Below are 18,718 nucleotides of genomic sequence, written 5' to 3'. Positions count from 1 at the left end.
GCGTACGCTAAACCAAACCATGCAGTACAGCTTAAGATAAAGCACAGGATCGTTTCGAAGCGCAGTCGTTATTATGCAAACGCGTTGCAAACCTCCACTGCGCAAGTAGCAATCTCTCTCTGTGGCCTAACATCTGATTGGTATTCCGCTTTCCTGCCCACTTCAATCTTTGTTTTTTAGTCGATAGAAGTCGCGACGAGTTTCGTTGCAAATCCCTTCCCGCTGTAGGCCGAAATAAAAAGAAAAAAGTGGAGCGCTGTTTCAGAAATAGCCCACAGAGGCTCAATCTCCGCAACGAGATAGAAGAGTCAGTTGCGTAACGCCTGGCAATTTTTCAGTATGCGCGCGAAATGAAGGAGAAACTGTGGGCTGTTTAAAGCGTGGAGTATAACCACCAGAGCAGAAAATTTTCTTTTTATGCCTGTCTTACATAAAGCCTTCTTGCTCGAAGCGTTTCTGTCAAGGGCAATATCGCAAGCAGGGACTTTCTTAAATATAGAGAATTACATAACTTTTTTTACGTAAGAACACATTCAGATTACAGTCGCAACAGTCGCATTGCGAGTATCAGTCACAACGAAGGAATATTTTCGCTACTTTCTATTGGCCATCGCTGATGCTGACATCGCTTTTTGAAGAAGTCATGACAGTTTCCGCCGATAGCTTGAAGCTGTAGCATAAAGCTTAGTGTGGCTGTACTGTCGGCTGTACATGAAATTGGCTAGTATTCACTTGCATAGATATTACGAAAGAATTCCTATCATGATGTCTTGCAGTAAATCAAGTCTACCAAAGTGGAACGTTTCTCCCCCCAGATCAGCACATAAGCCTGTAAGGAAAGCCTGAGGTATGAATAAAATGTCAAATACAAAGTCTCAGCAAACGAGATGATATTCTTCTATGCAGCTATAAGTGCGCTCTGCGAGAGTTTATTATCTTTTGTTCGCCTATGGGTTTTTGAAACCGCTGACTTGTTTTATCCACTTGTTTTTTGCACCCTTTTTTGGAAGGCCTGCATCCACCAAAAACCGCATGCACAAGCCAGCCAGTTAAGTTCAAGAACGTTCAAGAGTAACGAATTCTCATGCCGCAATATGACTTCATTATTTCTGATCCTGATTTCCTTAGAAATTACTCCAACTGCAATGAATGAATGAACGAATCAATCAATCAACCAATCAATCAATCAATCGGTCAGTCAGTCAGTCAATCAATCAATCAACCAATCAGGTCAATCAGTCAGTCAATCAATCAATCAATCAATCAGTTTATTTTCAACATCAACGGTGTTGAGGGATCGCAGACAAAGAGCCTCAATATGGGCTTGATAGGGTCCGCGGCCCCGAATGAATGAATTAATTAATTAATGAATAAATAAATAAATCAACCAGGCGACGAATCAATTAATAAATCCGTAAATCCATACGTCAATCATTAAATCAATCAAGCACTCAATGAATCGATGATTCGACCAATCGATCAATAATTTCGTGCTTCACTTATAGATTTGATTCACTCAGGTGTAACTAAAGCGTCGGATTCTTCACGCATCCTTACGCAATTCCGGATGACAGGACGCAAAGGGATTTCTTCAGTTACGCCTGCCTCCGGATCTTCCCAGACCGACCCGTGCTCGGGTGATCCTATTTATTCCCGGAGAAATTCAGTTGTCGCAAGGCCGTAATCCCCGCGGGCTGGCAAGCGAAAGGCTGCCTGTCGACGCGCAAGATTAATCTCGTTACAAGGAACCCTTTCCGCATAACTCGCCTCGATACGAGAACGCGTCCGGTTGCGTCAGCATATATTTTTTTTGTTGTTGTTGTTGCCCTGTTCTTTTCGCGTAATTTTATTCCTAGGCTCCTGAGGTTCCTGCGCTTCGCTTCATACACGACCCTTTCTCCAGATCGAGCAGGGACGCCGCGCTAATCAAAATGCCGCGCGTTGAAATGAACGATGCAGATTAGTGTAATCGGTTTATCTTCTTGCAAGGTTGCTTGCATCCGAGCTAAATTATCCGCGCCTAGCAACGAAGTGTTCTCCGAACTGTATAACCTTTTTTTAGCCTGCTTTATAAAACCGACGGGCTTTCCCGCTTTATTCTACCTCGGATATGCTCTGGCGAACTGCTGAATTTTAACCTCAAAAACTTTTTCCGCCAATGCTCAACATTCTAATTTTCGTTGGCATTTTTGTACTTAGGCTTGATGAGTAGGCAGTTACTTTTGTGGTCAGGTGAAAGAAACCAAACGCAGAAATGAAACAAAAAGGGACAAACCAATTAATTTGATGGCAGCAAATCGCAGGCGACAAAAACAACAAGAAATAGGTTCTAGTCAAAGTAGTTATCGCTTCGGAACAAAAAAAAAAGATAAAACTTCAAAGAAAAGATACCGTCGAGAGGCATGCCATTCATCGCAAAAGGTACTCTCTAAGCACGATTCATTACGAAACTTAAAGTTCAGTTCACACTGCTTTTTGTTACGTAACGGCTCTTCGTGTCAGTGTTATGCCTTTCTCGCTGGGCGCAGTAAGTGCAATGTCACCTTGTTGTCGGTCATAGTTGGCCAATAATAGATCGATTCTACATGAACACAAACAGGATTCAATAATGCGGAATTTTTTCGGAAGTGTACGCTAGAAACTCAACGCAATATAAAATGTCATGAGCAGAGTTAGGTGAAGTGTTTTTCTTTACCATAACTCTCGAAGGATACAAACGTTGTATTTAAAGCAACAGTCACTAATAATGGCTACGGGTGTTAGAATTCGATAGTGACTTCTACTGTTGATACTAAAAAGTCCGTATTACAGCAAGTCAAACTGCGCAATGTTTGTTCAGTCATGGTGAAAACGTTTTGTTGGGAAACTGCATAAGCGGGACGCTGGATAAGTTACCAGTGTCTGTTATCCCCTGCCATACGAGGAACACGTTGATACAGGAAAAACAAAACAAACTTTGGGACATGAAGCCAGCAAAAATTAATACCTACTGTGGTGAGCAGTAGCCTAACTTCAACTGGGCAGCTCTCTTAAATGGACGAAAAAAATCAAAGAACTAAATGAGAACGAGAGCAAGAATGCATAGCTATGCTTTCAAGCGAGGCAAACCCGTTACTGTAAAAATGCTTAGGCGAGCTCCTCCGGCGAGAGACCCATTCAAAGGTGCCGTTTAGGAAACTCGCAATCTGCATCGCCAACTCTTGCAAACACACACAAAAAAAAACAAAGAATATGGTGAGAAAAAAAAACCATTACACGTGCTCAAGAGGAAGCGCGATTTTCCGACGGCTAAGTTAATTTTACAGCCGTTATGGCAACCGAAAAATAAAAACAGCGCTATATTTGCTAGCTTCGTTTTTGAGATCCATTTGAAGTCGGTGAACTGCATATCTTTGATTCTTTGTTTGTTTTTTTTTCGATGTTCATTAGCTAGAATCACTGCGTAGTGAATACAGTTCTTGGCTGAACCCATGCAGCGTTTGTGGTAACTAAAGCTGGTGAGACGGAGTCCGGGGCCATTTTCTCAGAACTCATGATTCCTAGGAACTGTGTCTTCCTTCTGTATTCATTAGGTTCGCAGAACTGTTCCACGCAAGGTTTGAACCATGGTTTGAAATGCTTCCATTCCAAGCCTGTTCTTTTTATGCGTTGTAGAGGACACTCACCGGGGCGACAACCCTGGCACCTTCCCCCGTCGTCCAGAAAAATCACGATTTTCTGCCAGACAATGACGTCATCACTAACTTCACTAGAGTGGTGGGTAGTGGTGTCATCACAGACGTCACCAAAGCTTAAATTTTCATTGGGGCCGCCGCGGTGGCTCAGTGGTTATGGCGCTCGGCTGCTGACCTGAAAGACGCGGGTTCGATCCCGGCCGCGCCGGTCGAATTTCGACGGGGCAGAAATTCTAGAGGTCCGTATATACTGTGCAATGTCAGTGCACGTTAAAAAAGCCCGGGGGGTTGAAATTTCCGGAGCCCTTCACTACGGCGTCCCTCATAGCCTGAGTTGCTTTGGGACTTTAAACCCTCATAAACCATAAACCATAAAATTCTCATTGGCAGGAAGGACGTGACATCACGAACCAAGCAGTGACGTCACCAGGCCAGGTTCGAGAGCCCCTCCTCGCTGATTTTGCCGTTGTGAGCCTGTCCGGTCCCGCCGTGCCCACCGTGGCAGGTTGCAGTTCAGTGAAAGATTGGCTGCGAAAGGTTGCTCAGGGAGAGCAACCTGGCCGTAACAAGGCCCTCCTTACCCACCTTACCCATCACAGGGCAGTGACGCATCTCTTAACCGCTGCAGCGCTGTGCCAGGAGTGGTACTATCAGTCCGAACAATCTATGATTGTAAAATAGACCTGAAATTGACCAATTGCGCATATATGGGCATTAACTCGTTAACTCTACCGCGTCATACACTTAAGGCGGAGCTTAAATCTAATTTCGCTGATGTTTTTCTGATACATGCTTAACCTTGAAAACCGAGCCTCGAACCGAAGCCGAAGAGATAGCACACCAAATTCACATTTGACCTAACCGCGCTAAAATGTATCTCATTTTTTTTTCTTGTTTTTATTGGTCAGCCTTACATAATGAACACGGAATGACACCGGTGGCAGGGTGTCAAGCCCGACGTCAAAGTCGATAGCTGCGAAAGCTGATGAGACAAGCGGAGAAGTAGAAAAATGAATCGTTGGAAAATGACGTCCCAGGAAGTGGCTGATTAGTGTCTTGGCTATCTATCCTCCGAACTCATGTCTAAGCGGCACGCGTTCATTAAACAGCTGGAAGAGTCAACAAAGGCACACCATGGCTGCGGCCATTCACGAACCAATATTTCGGTAGAACAATACACTGAATGCAAATGTAAATGAAAATAACTATGAGATTTATGCGGGCTCAGCCTAAACCCATGCTCTGAAGCACTCTTCGCAGTGATGGGCTCCGGCATAATCTCGAACCGTTCGGAGACCCTAATGCTCACTGAAATCTCAGCACATGCACAGCCGTGTATCGGTTTCGTCAGCGTTGAAACGCGACCGGCGCCGCGGGCGGGAATCGAACTCGCGAGTTAGAGGAGCCCAGCAACAGTACGAGCCGTATCCCTTAAGCTACCACGGTCAGGTTTAATTTCGCGATTTCTATTTCTTTATTTGGTAGAACCTAGAAAGCTTCTCTTTCGCAAGCGCCCTGTGTGGTTTGTACGGTATATATGCGCTGTGCGCAGGAGAAAATCTGTGCTGGTGGGTTTCTGGTAAGCTATACGAAAAAGCAGCTTCCATCGCACTGCACTCTTTTTACCAATACAGAGAGAGAACATGATAGTCCTAGCTGGGCGCATCGTGGTATAGCTTTCATCTTGCAGTTATGACTTTCCTTCTGATTTATTTTCTCTTCTTGGCAGAAAGAGGCAACGTTACGATCTTATTAACATTTCTTGGAATGCGAGGTTGGAAAAGAGCCGAGTCAGAACGAGCGGGCCGTGGCTCGAGTTCGTACTGAGTGCAGGAGCAACTGCGTGCCGGAGCTGGCAAGATGGCAGTCCCTTCACTACACTGCTGGGGGCGATTCGCGTGCTAATGCCGCTCATTCCACCTCCGCATTTTCATTTCTGAGTGCGGTTCTGTACTTCACGGATGCCGTAAACGAGTGCGAGTGTGCATCGAATGACTGGGTTGAGGGAGGAGCAGGATTGCATTTGAGAGCTGCTGTACGGCTCCCAGAAGTGAAATGAAAAGAAAACCGGCGCGTAATATAGCGGCCGTAACGAAGGAGACACCGGGGAAGACATTCGTGGAGGGTGTGCTACTCGTTTTATCGCTACGGCTCCAGATGTGCCTGCAGAGAACTTGGCTTTTTTTTGGGCGGGGGGGCTAGTCTGCGTGCCGGTGCAAATATGCTGACTCCGAGCGCACGTCAACGAGTTTGAAGGTAGTAATAATACGCGCAAAAATCTGCAAGCGGCAATCGAAAAGTATGGCGATTATGACGGTGAACTTTATGAAGCAAGCGATCAAGAAGTTGCGTAAATGTTTTGATTTCCAAAAAAAAAGGGGGAAAGAGAAGGCTATATTACCATTTTTTCAACGCATTCCACTGCACCCCCAACGAAGTTCCTTGAGGGTTCTCAGTATTGCTTGGATTCTGGAGAAAAAAAAATTAATTAGACTTACCCTGCTGCTATTGCTGCGACTTGTGTACCGCTCTTCTCATCTCATCTTCCGTGCGCATCTTCAACTAATGTCGCAACTCCACTTTTCACATTTCTGTGCACCTTTTAAACTGCTGTAAATGAAAGACAGAAAACCGCATACTTCTTCATTCATCGGTACACTTTAATAGATGTTCACCATCGTTTACTCAAAAACAAATATTCGCACAGTATCCATCTTTCGCGCATGCTACCAAGTGGACGGCCCTCTTTTATATTGTATGTTTACGGGATGCTCCACGTCATGTTGGTTAACCGTGGCATAGCGTTATTCAAGTAATAAATAATAGTCAGATGCTCGTTTGTGTAGTCAATTCAGCATCACTGTGAACTCCACAATAAGGTTCTTTTTTCTTTTTTTGCATGCCATTTTCAAAGAAACACTACTGACTCCCTTTTGAATCACTTTGCAAGGCATTTTTCCGCCAATTGACCCAACTCAGATGCTGTGACGATTATGATGACGACATTTCGAATATCAATGGCCATTAATGTGCGTTAAAGAACAGGAAACGGGCATTTTGTGGTGTGCGCTAAAATGGGAACGTTTTCATCGATTTTTAAGAGAGTGACATATCAATGGCGTCACAATGTCGATGTGGTCCTCTAGTTACGTAACCATGCAGGGTTGCCACACCGGATATTGTGCAGGAGCAGAGCACAGGTTTGCAATAGGTATTACACAGCTCTCCCAACGCCGTTGTCTCGCAATATAACCAGCGTCATCTGAAGTCCTGCAGCGGCGCCCAGCACAAAAAAAAAAATACCTTGTACTTTTGACCACCGCTGTTTGGTCGACTGGGCGCCTTGTTTATTAACTTTGTCCACGCTAGGGGCAGATCGACACAGCGTTTTGAGTGCTTCGGCACGTGGACACTTGAAGGAAGCCATTCTCTCGAACAGCTTTTGCACAGAAAACATCAACTGCACTAGTGGTTTGCGCAATGTGGCAGTTTGAGAGATAGAAGCGGTTGGCACCTGAGAACGCGTCGAGATGTTCAGAAGCAGGTGCTACAATGTTGCGGGAAAACACCGAGACAGATGGACACAAGCCGCAACGTTCATTTCCTTGAGGAACGCGCGTCATATTTGTGGATGCGACTTTGCAAACTTTTTTTCCAAGCGTCTAAAGCTGTTTTCATGAGGCTAGTGATGCTGGATACCATTTAAATCTGTGATGGACAGAAGGGCAGGGCCATTTCATGCCAAGAACTAATGACCACTTTTCGAAAACATGAAACAAAGATGGACGTCACGAAGGCCTACGGGGTTCCTAGAAAGTGTTATGCTTCTCTCATGCAGTGGTGTGTTTCAGTAAATGTTTTAGTAAATCATGCTGCAGCTCGATTTTCGTTGCGCAAACAGCTTCGGATGTTAAAGAAAATAATTAATTTGGCATAAATGTGTATTTTTTTTTTAATTGGGTTGCAAGTCCGTTAGCATGGAACTGTGCTCCGTGCGTGAATACTCGTGGTTGTTGAGCTATTGATGGTTATTGGTGCGGTAAAAGGGATCCCAAGTAAACGCACAGAAAAGTTTCAGGTTTTTCTCGATAGTAGAACATAATGCTTGTCTGAAAGGCTTATCCTGTGTCTTTGGGCATCTTATGCTCCCCGGCTAACTTTGCAGCGCCTCTAGCTGAACATGAGGTAACAATTAGCCCGAGTAGAAGCCATTTTCCCTCGTTATAATTCGCCCCCCCCCCCCCCCCCTCTCCTATATAAAAGCGCGATTGGGGGAGCTACGTGCGAATTTCGCCACTAGCTGATCTGGTATGCAAGGACGTATGCGAAAAACGGTGTCAGTCCAGCTCCATTTCTCATAGTACTAATTTCAGCTGATAGCTTCTGTTGCACTTCGACCAGTTTGTTCTCAAAGGGAGATTTTACCCAATTTTTATGCTCCCTTCCAGTGCAGTGTAAATTCGCAACTTCGTTTTGAGTCATAAATACGCTTCCACTGAAGAGGCCGACTGTCTCATGAAACGCGTGTTGTTGCGACTCAAGTAGGACTGTGCATAATATTACAGGGTAATATCTTTTAATGTGTCAGCAAAGCATAAGTCAGCGTTTTTAGCAATTACTTCTCCTTTTTTTCACTTGTTTATCCCCGCGTCCGCCTTCTCTCATCTCACGGTTTCATGAAAAGTAGTGGGTTCTTTCTCATTCTATAGACCCCCCCCCCCCCCCCGTCTCACTCCTCCACACGCACAAACACGTTCTTAAACCTTCAAGTCATGCCTTTGTTGACGGTAATTTGTCCTTACCATCAAAAGTCCAGATTAAAGCATTTCTTGTTTAGTCTCCGCAATAGCTGAAGAGAGAAATCACCGTGCTGATAAAATTGATCACCTTCAAAACTTCTGTGCTACCTCCCTCCAAAACCTTTCCCCAGAATATCAACACATCAACCCTCTGCTGCCTTTCGAATTTATGCTCCGCTGTTTCTCCGTTTAACTGGATTCATAGCTGGTGGAATCTTCGTGCCTTCATCTCCGCATCACTCTCTCCAATGTGAAAATCCGCAATTCATCGCCCTGTTTTCGTTATCCGACAAAGACTCGCGAGGAAAAACGGACGAGCAACTAAACCAAGAGGCTTCACCTTATAAAGACTGAAAAGACTAAAGCCAGTGATCTGAACTTTCTGGGAAGCCATAAACATCCTCGGATGGACGCGTGAAACGAGGGGCCCTGGCTATCGCGTAAGCGTTCTATGGTGAATAAAACATGCTCGAGAACTCCGACGTAAGAGTGACAGAGTGGGCGCGCGTTCCGTAATTCAGCGTTCTCCCTTGCACCGTCCCAGATCGACCAATGGGCGCGTTGAATGCGGTGCTAGCGGCCTGCCCTTTCTTTTCTTCTCCATATTTCCGATTCAATCACTTATGCCGCTGCGGCCTATCCGTCAGGCGCGCCCTTTTCAAGGCACAGCGCTTCCGGCATCAGCGCGCAAGTGCTCGATGGGAATCGATTGGGGCTCCGAGATGATAAAAAACAAAAAAACAGACGCGGAACTGTGGGCAGAACTGCACAGAGCATCTACGGTCCCGCTTACAGGCGATATTCACGGTGAAGAAAAAATAAAGAGCGCGAACCGGACGGGAAACACAAAAAAAAAAAACGACACCATATGCTCTGGTGAATATCGAATATTCATCATATGCTCATGGTGAATATCATCGTCATAATCATCATTAGTCTGACAACGCCCGCTGGAAGAGAAAGGCCTCTCCCAATCCCTCCAATTTACCCTGTGATCGGTGAAAAAAATAGCGCCAAATCATGCAAACCACAAGAAAGAACGAATACGAGAGGCGCTACAATGTGTCTCGTGTGTCTTGTGTCTCTGTGTGCTAACGCATGTGTCTCGTATTCGTTCTTTCTTGTGGTTTGCATGGTTTCGCGCTATTTTTTCTCCAATTCAAGTATGCACCAACTAGCGCAAAAAGAGGTGTTAACCCTGCGATGGTGAACATTCACCAAGAATACGCACCAAGCAGCTCAAATATCTGCTCTGATAGAGTTAATTTCTTTCTTTCACAATAAGTTTGTGCGGTGTCTTCCTTCTCTAGTTTGCCCTGTCTAGACTGCGCTGTTTTTTTTTTCGCCATGTATATCCACCAACTAGCCCAAATATTTGCTTGATGCAGGCGATAGCAGCCTGTATGTGGTCATTTTACAGGCTATAGCCTGCAGTAGCCCCTTTACAATTGTAACCCGTGCGTACGGCATTTTACAGGCTATAATCGGTATGTGGCTCTGTCGGAGGCTATAGCTAATGCGTTATAAATTTCCGAAGTACCAACTAGCCCAAATACTTGCTTGATGCAGGCGATAGCCTGTACGTGGTCATTTTACAGGCAGTAGCTCCTTTACAATTGTAACCCGTGCGTAGGACATTTTACAGGCTATAATCGGTATGTGGCTCTTTCGGAGGCTATAGCTAATGCGTTATAAAATGCCGAAGTACAACAGAAACTTTACAGGACCTCCTACATGCTTTAGTCGGCATATGTCACTGTACAGAGGGAACCTCTACGAGTTGAGAGTTGTGTTAAGAACGATCTCAACGTAGTCGTTCGAGGAGAGCAAACACAGAGGGAAGGGTGAAGAGTAACCGGCAGCGACGGGTGCTTTGTGAGCGTACAAACGACGGGCGCAGATGTCGAGAGATCAGCGTTTCCGTTCTGCTGAATCCGCACGGATCTCCCAGGACGAGATTCATATGGCGCTGTGTCCGCCTTGGTGCCATGCATCTGTGCTTCTGAACGCTGTGGCTGTCTCAGGCGGAGTCAAACAACGCATACCTTGAATTGTCTCCGCCTTTGCTCTTTATGTCAGCATTGATATAATGCTTTGACATTTTTGGCACTACCAAATCTAGAATTTCGGCAACCGATCATAATACAGCGCAAATTCTCGTGCCGGCTGTTTGACCTAAAATGTTCAACAATTTTTTTAAATATCCTTCTTGAGTTACAACAGCCCTTTTTTTTCGGCATAGTATTGTCTACTGTGCAACAATTAGAATACAGCTAAGAAGTTCTACCTGGTAGGCTGGCTGACTAATATTGAATACTAAGCGTTTTAACTATTACTGTTAGTCTCCTTTTGTATTGAGAGGCATGGAGCCAGCCGCATGTAATCACACACGGTGTTCAACATTACGCTTAACGAATTAAGAAAAATATCAAGAGCAGTACACAAGAAGTCAATATTGTAAATGGGTTATGCGGTCAGGCAAACGCAAAGAGTGAGAAGAATCATCATCGAAACCTGAGTAATTTACTAATATTTATTCACTGACCTTTTCTTCTTGCAGTTAGCACGAATGTTTATATTGAAAACACAGAGGCAGTGGCATTCAAATGCTATTCCATTTTGTGCAATTTAAGGAACGCGCCTCTGTGCTGAGATATGCACGTCTAAAATTTCAACCAAACCGTTTGATTACGTATGCGAGACCACCGCACTCAGCATGCGGTTCCTTCCTGATGCGACGCTGCTGTTGTGTATTACGCCTCAGAAGAATGCGGAGTTGCAGGCGACGGTAATAACTTTTTGTTCGTAGCCAGCGAAACTGGAGAACCACTGTGCCGGCTGCGTGGGGCAAGCCTCCCTCCTATAAGCGATTGTTATGAGAGTGGGTGATAAGAGGTGGTGTCGCTTTAGAGTTCGCATGCTGTCAAGCGCAGCTATAGAGCACTGCTGGCCGAGAGCTAAAATTTATCCCTTCGCATGTAAATCAACTTCCTTGTCAGACGAAGCGCCATACTCAACAGCTGAGTCACATCATGGAGCAGCATCATGCTGGCGCCGTGAGCATGCTTGCGTATGTTACACGGCATCGGCTAAAATTTCAGACGTGCATATATCAGGACACAGGCGCGTTGCTAATATTGTACAAAGTAGAACAGTCGTTTAATGCCACTGCCTCTAAGTTTCTAATATATTAGTGCACGCTAACTGCAGAGAATACAAAAATAATAATAACGAATTTTAGGCAAAACTCGGGTTACGAGGAAATTTTCTTACAGTTGGTGTCCGCCTGGCCACGTAACCCATTCATAATTCCAACTTTTGTGTACTTCTCTTGGCATTTTTTTTAACAAATAAAGACTAATTTTGAACACCCTGCACATATCAGTATTTATAATTTCGGAAACTCGGTTACTCTCGGCGCTAAGGCTTGGCAAATTTTGGCCACTTCGATGAGTTACCTGCACTGAAAAGGTTGCTTTGCCTGCAAGCTTTTCGAAAGCGCATGTCTTTTGGCCCGATGTAGACAGATTTTCTTAGGACAGAGCGCCGACTGTTACTGCACTTTTCAAGTTTAAAATATCTATAGTAACTAACAAGCAACGCGTCTCAGTAACTAAGAAAACTAACACTAATAGTTCTAGTTAGCACGTTTCAGCTGTGTTCTGGAGCGCTACACCACTGAAAATCCTATACCAAAAAAAAGAGCTCTATAACTCAAAAACCCCATTTTAAAAAAATTGCAGAAGAACTCAGGTGGAACACCCGGTACAGCACACGTCGTTCGTACTCCAGGGGCGTCTTTAGCGGTTCGTAAGCATATCTCGCGTTGACAAAATCATGCACGGGGCTGAATGCTGCTGCACGCCCAACGTTCTTGCACAAAAATTGTGAATATTAGAAAACTCTGATGTACTGATATGGAAATATTGAAGATAATGATCCATTGTTTTCGATATGTAGCAAAATCTTCCTTTCAAAATTTTTCCATCACTCTCATCGAGTAGTTAAGTCTGCCATAGAAAACTAATGGTGAACGCTTTTGACGACAGCAAAAATGTTAATAGCTCAAAAATGCGAGCTGCCGACGGGAGATCTGTGGATATATTGACCATTATAGGGAAATCTTACAATATATGGAAAAATTGCGTTCATAAACTATTCCTCGATCAAAAATGCTTTTGTCCAGAATTCTTGGGTATGCAAAAATACCTCCCAGGCCGTACGCATTGCTTGACTTAGCCGTATGTCGCTCACAGCCTGCCTGCCTCAACCAACCTGACTGGAAATGGCGTCTACACCTCTATGCATTCTATGCACACCCTGCTTCTATTTGCTATTCTTCCACCACCTTCCAGCTTAATCTGTCAGCAGATTGCGCCAGACACTTACAGTGGACGCTGCCGATTTTGCTTTCTTATGCGCATATATCTGACATACTTTGATAAATCGATGTCTTCCACGCGCCGCGTTTTCACCCACACCCCATAAGCTGCATTCGATCCCCGGTGCCGATGCTATATGCAGGCAGCATTGCTATCAGACCTCACTGGATGACCGGCTGGTGGCACTGGTCGCCGTGTCTGACACACCCGCCCATTCGGCGCGGGGCAATCAGCCCGAGGCTCTCGACAAAGCAAACAGCGCGTGCAATATGCATCGGTGGGCAGCGACATCTCATGAAATGTGGAGGTCCCGGGTCGAGCCGCGGAGCCGTCTTGCCCCAGTAAAAGCGTGCAGCGTTCCCAAAGCCTTCGCCAGCTAATGAGTGGCTGAATTGACGCTTTGCGAGATGACAGCGCACCAGCGATTGCACGGCCACTTGCAGTTACCAACCACGTATCAATTATTCTCACGTGGGAACTCCTATGCGAATTTATTCACTGATTCAGATAATCTCAGCTGTAACTGCTCCTATGCTGTACGGTACTAGAGAAGGTTTGACTAGCGCTGCATCCAAATTAGTGCGGGTCAGCCTGAAACCGGGCGTTTGAAGCCGACTCCGTGATCGCAGACAGTTCCGGGATTACAGAGCGTTCGTCTGTCGTTACAAGCCCTGCTAAAGCCATGGCACCGTTATCCTTATTCTTATAAAACAGGCCCGAACAGGTTTTCAAGAGGGCTGTTAATTATCTCGAAAGGGGTAGTCTTCCCTAAAGGTTTAAGGGCACTCATGTCCTGCTTACTCTAAACGCACATGTCAGATAGCCTTGTAGAGGAGCGACTCTAAACAACGTGGTAATTTTATACATTTGATCTTCATAATTATCATTATACGCACCACCATCAGTCAGTCCGTTTGCGCCCACTGCGAACAAAAACCGCTCCCATATCTCTTCACTTAATCCTCCACTAGCTGTGGCAAGCTTATCTACACAAGCTCCTTAACCTCAGCTAACTACCTGGCCCTTAGCTGTCCTCTGCTAGACTATCCTCCTCCCTGATTCCACTGCACCACCCTAACCCAAGATACTTGGACTTTGCTACAAACTTAAAAATGTTCCTTCCCGGATAAACTACTTAGCATACTAAAGCCTCATAAGACCCAAACTAGAGTATGCTTGCACAGTCTGGGACCCTTATACCAGGAAGAATATTGAGGCATTAGAGGCTGTACAGCGGAAAGCCGTGCGCTTCACCTTTTCAAAATATCGCACACCTGACTCTCATTCCATTTTAATGAAAGAAAATGCCATCACGCAACTGAATATACGTAGGAAAATCCACAGACTAAAATTTTTATTTCTACTGAAAAACAACAAACTCGCCATGAGTTCCGAACTTAACCTTGCGCCGCTTACAACTCGTCCCACAAGACATCATCACGACCATTCTTTAACTTCATATCAAGCTAAAATTAATGCCTTTAAATATTCATTTTATCCACGTACAATTGAGGAATGGAACAAGCTGTCTTCTAATGCCATCATGTCTATTGACTCTATAAACAAATTGTTGGCGTCTACCTCATATTCGTGTTTTGCATTTATGTCTGTTTTTTTTAAAGAGTTGAACATGTCTCATTGTATTTTGCTAACATATGTTTCGCGTGATGAACTCATATTCACAATGCTGTATTCTTTTCGGCCCTCCTGTTAGGGCCCACTTAGGGACTGCAGTATTTGTTAAATAAATAAATAACGAGTCAAGCAAACAAACGTGTCTTGCGCAAGAAAGACTACCATGGACATATTCTGTAGGTTAAGTTATCTCGACAAAACACGCTGGAAAAAAGACAATCTCAACCTATGGCGGGCCCCATACAGTCAGCATTCCACCTTACGTCTAACAAGTCGCATACTGGCTGCGAGCGCTAAGCTGGGACTTTTTTAATGCGGCACGAGGTTGCGTTTGCTGCAGCTGGTACTTAGAGACAGTCGCATCTCGTTCTTCGTGAAGTTCACAACGCTGCGCATTTTCAGTGTTGTTAAAACACTCGTAACTGCACCGAGAGGAAGGCCGTTCGTCGCCCTCGTAATTATCCGGTAATCACTTCTCGCATTATCGGGTACACACTGTTGCAGCAAGGCTGGTTGTTTGGACTGCTTCGCTCGTGTCCGTGACAGCGGGGTGTGTGAGTTCGAGGTTTGAACACTAATGCCTCACAGGTAGGTCGTACACGTGGGCCTGAGAGGTACAAAGTATCGCTTTGGCTTATCCAAGCGACCAATGAACGTTTAGTATAGCGTTCCATTTGGAATGACCTTCTCATTAGCATTCATCCTCGTGCAGCCGAATGGCTACGCGTGAAAATTACGCAGTTAAGGAACCTCTTCGTTGAAGAAAAATTAGATTTGGTCCGGGGATAGAATCCAGGACCAAGCGTGTCTAGTGCACTAGCTGTTCCGCCCATCTGACCAGGACGACCAATATGCGGCAAGGCGTGGTCAGATTCATCAACGAATTGAAGCGGCAACTTTACACTGCTTTCATCGTAGCCGTATGGCTGCGCTTAGGTAGATGCTAACAAGTAAATGTTGTTGAACGGAGATCTATTCCACAGTCTCCAATACTGCAGGATGACTTGCGCGACATAAGCCTGAACCAGCAGGTTGCATAGAAAACTCATTGAGAACGGCTTAATTTCTCATTGCAATGTCAGGTAATAAAAGTCAGGTATCCAAGTTTGCTTAAGCGCTCCGCTAGAGGCAGAGTATACCAGTCGTGAAATCCGTCAGTAGAGGCATCAAACGCTTCTTCGCCTCACAGCAAGCGTCTTTCCCAACCCTCTTTGTAAATTAAAAGAATGATTGCATACTGCTCTGTTAAACCTCATCGGGTGTGTCGGGCAATCACCTTCAGAAGTGGCTTTTGTTGTGGTAGTTTTACGCCATTATGAAGAATACTGCGGTTCACACGCTACGTCTAACGCGATAAACGAAGCAGTGACCTTACTGAAAAATGCCTGAAACACATCGTTTTGAACAAGTCATGCTTTCTATGGGGTGTAACTCGTGTACGCTGCTGCTTTGAGAGGCCTCAGACTGCCGAGCTCAGACTTGCGTTATTACGGCCGCACTGGGCAACGCTTTCCGATCGTAAAGAATGAAGCCGGGGCGGCTTGAACTGCCGTGGGGTTATCATACTCGCATAGCTTACACTCTACGAAGAAACTGATGAAAGCCGTAGACACTGCCTTTATTATGTAAGTCTCCTCGACTAAACACGAGCCTTAGTGCAGTGGCCCGAGAGTGAATATCGCGCTAGGGAAAAGATGGGTACCATCAATGAAGTTCAAGGGCCGAGTCCATTATTAAATTGCGATCCCTTATGCTGTGAACTTCGTTTACGACCGAGGCCTCGGCGCAGAAGGTTCTGTCGGGTGGTGGAAACGCAAGAAATCATTTCCCTGGCAAAATTGTGGCGACGGCCGCATATATCTGTTGAAACAAGGAGCCGTTGTGGGATGCATGGCTAGTCCGGAGGTCAGTACCCTGATTATTTCGCGATAGACTTGTACGCGCGTTGTTTTCATGGATATCTCTGTCTTTGGAGAGCAATACTCGAACAGTTTGAAGAAAGGATACGTTATAAAATGATTTGATTTCATTTTCGTCGTGTTGTTGTGTGCGCCGTTCGGCCTCGCTGTTTCGGTGTTATGCGCTGGGAGGGTCAGAATTGTTAGCGTTGTGGAACCGTGTAGATAGGAACCCACATGAGGTCGTAAGTTGATTGGGCTCACAAGGCACTTACTTTCTATGTATAGCCTCTTATTGGTGGGCTCTGCATTGCTTCTGATATTGCCTCTTAAATACAGCGATGATTCAGAAGACAGTAAAGATACTGATCAAAAACCGGTCCTGAGTTCTAAAAGCATCGATCATTAGGCATCTGAGCTGATTCACAAAGCTCCGTGTTCTCGTGGGTACATGGCGTGTCCTGGCCAGTGGCTAATCACAGTAGCCAATTATATGATAGCGAAGGCACCGGCCAATTACTGACCGGTACTATGCATACTAAGTTGAACGAATGGCTTGAAGTTGAAGTTGTTGATGAAGTTGAAGTCGTGAGTCCAATCCGAAATCTCAGCTATAAATATATTTGCCAATATTTAAAATTTAGAAAATGAACCTGTGGCCTATGCGAAGTGTTTTTACAAAGGCGTCATCGTTACTTGAAGCCACCAACTAACGACAAACTGCTTTTGTGGAACAAGCCGGGAGCTTACAGTCGCTGGGTAATCAACCCGAACCCCTCCCAATTGTGACTTCTGTGAAGCCTGCATAAACTCTCGAGATCCCGTGAACATCGTTTGCTAGAGCGCATTGTGTCTGATAGCCTATGATTCTCAATAAAAGGGGCAGTGTGGAAATCACGCGAAGTGGTAATTCACTAGTTATTAATGGTGACGTGATGCTCTCGACCTCGCAGGGCGAGGCCATTGGAACGGGCGCCCTGATTGGCTCACCAGCCGTGCCGGGCCTCCAGTTGTCCAACCGGAGAGGCCGCTGCCAAGTGACGTCATCGGTCCGCCTGGTGCCAGCCAACAGCGTGGCGCCCCACACCGGCATGGTCCGCGTGAGGACGACATATTGTCTTCTGCGAAGACGACGACGACGTCAGCGACTACATCAACGGCAAAGTCACCAAAAGGCGATAGAGCGAATCCCTGTCCATTGGTCTTCCTTCACGACCGGCTCTCCGCAGAAACGTTATCACGGAGACACGCACGGAGTGGGAAGTGCTTGTGGTTTTTAATAATGCAGGGGCCATGATCAGAGCTTGTGACGGGGGTGGAGGGGTGCCTATATTATAGGCCGTTGAACTGTCGGATATCACTGCGTCCGTCCTACGGTAACACACAAGGTCACATATGTCACTGTCGGTGAATTTTTTTTTGTATCTCGGTTTTGGACATTAACCGGAGTGAAAATAATGTTGGCAACCGCTAAATCGCCTCGTACGATGACACAAGTAGACGTTACTCTACACAAGCATACATCCGACGTCCGCCTCGCTGAAAGGAGTGGCTAGGAATGTGCACCTCATTTGTATGTATTACTTTCCACAGGTTTGGCAGTTACAATACGGCCTGTTTTAAATGAGGGTAGTCTAAAATAATAACAATACGCGTGTAATGTATTGGCGGCACGCAAATGATATGTTAGGCCAGTGCCAGCAATGCCAATAGAAGGTGCGACTGACATTCCGAGAGTTAAAGAATAATTCCCTTCTCTGATTTAATGAAAGTTCGAGCGAAAGTTAATACAGCTTTATAAAATTGCAATAATGCCGAAAAAAATATGAAATGTTTAGAACAGGATCGCTGAGAGATATGCGCAGTGTGTGGAAATCGCTGCTTTTGATTACTCGAATATCATTCAGCGCTGTATGATTCGCGTCTCCTGTGTTCATCTCGTACTCGGAATTTCCGATTTGCTGCCCTAGGTTTTGTAATCGTCGTGATGTGACTTACAGTATGTGTAACGGAAATTGAAGAAACATCTAATTTTGACGCTTCTGGAGGCTTCCTATTCTGAGCATAACATATTATATATCTAGTATTTTTGATCTCGAAAATGTTACTATTAGTTAGTTATTGCGTGTCGCGAATATAAAAAAAAATTGAACCAAACCATCTTAATTGTTTTGGCTGTGTCCAAATTCTTAAACGTTAAAATGTTTTCTTTTTCTCATAAATATCTTTTAGCCTTTGAACGATCGAAAAAAAAGCAAATGCATTGAAATTACGGAAAAGCGCTTTTAAATTGAATACGTAACTGCAGAATGATGATTTATAGACATTTG

The 18,718-nt window shown here is 45.1% G+C and overlaps 1 protein-coding gene across 1 annotated transcript in view; it reads left to right on the top strand.

Moving 5' to 3' along the window:
* Nucleotides 1-18,452, top strand: part of LOC149335096 (uncharacterized) — a 223,225-nt gene extending 204,773 nt beyond the window's left edge. The window contains exon 2 of the mRNA XM_089553741.1: nucleotides 17,342-18,452. The gene's annotated coding sequence lies outside the window, so the exon portion shown is untranslated. The remainder of the gene's footprint in view (nucleotides 1-17,341) is intronic.
* The last annotated feature ends 266 nt before the right edge of the window (nucleotides 18,453-18,718 follow it).

Source organism: Amblyomma mixtum, chromosome 7 (assembly GCF_055824585.1).
Source record: "Amblyomma mixtum isolate Tamu chromosome 7, ASM5582458v1, whole genome shotgun sequence".
In the NCBI taxonomy this organism is placed as follows: Eukaryota; Metazoa; Arthropoda; class Arachnida; order Ixodida; family Ixodidae; genus Amblyomma; species Amblyomma mixtum.
The sequence above is the reverse complement of the archived record's forward strand: the minus strand, read 5'-3'. Positions and strand labels throughout refer to the sequence as shown.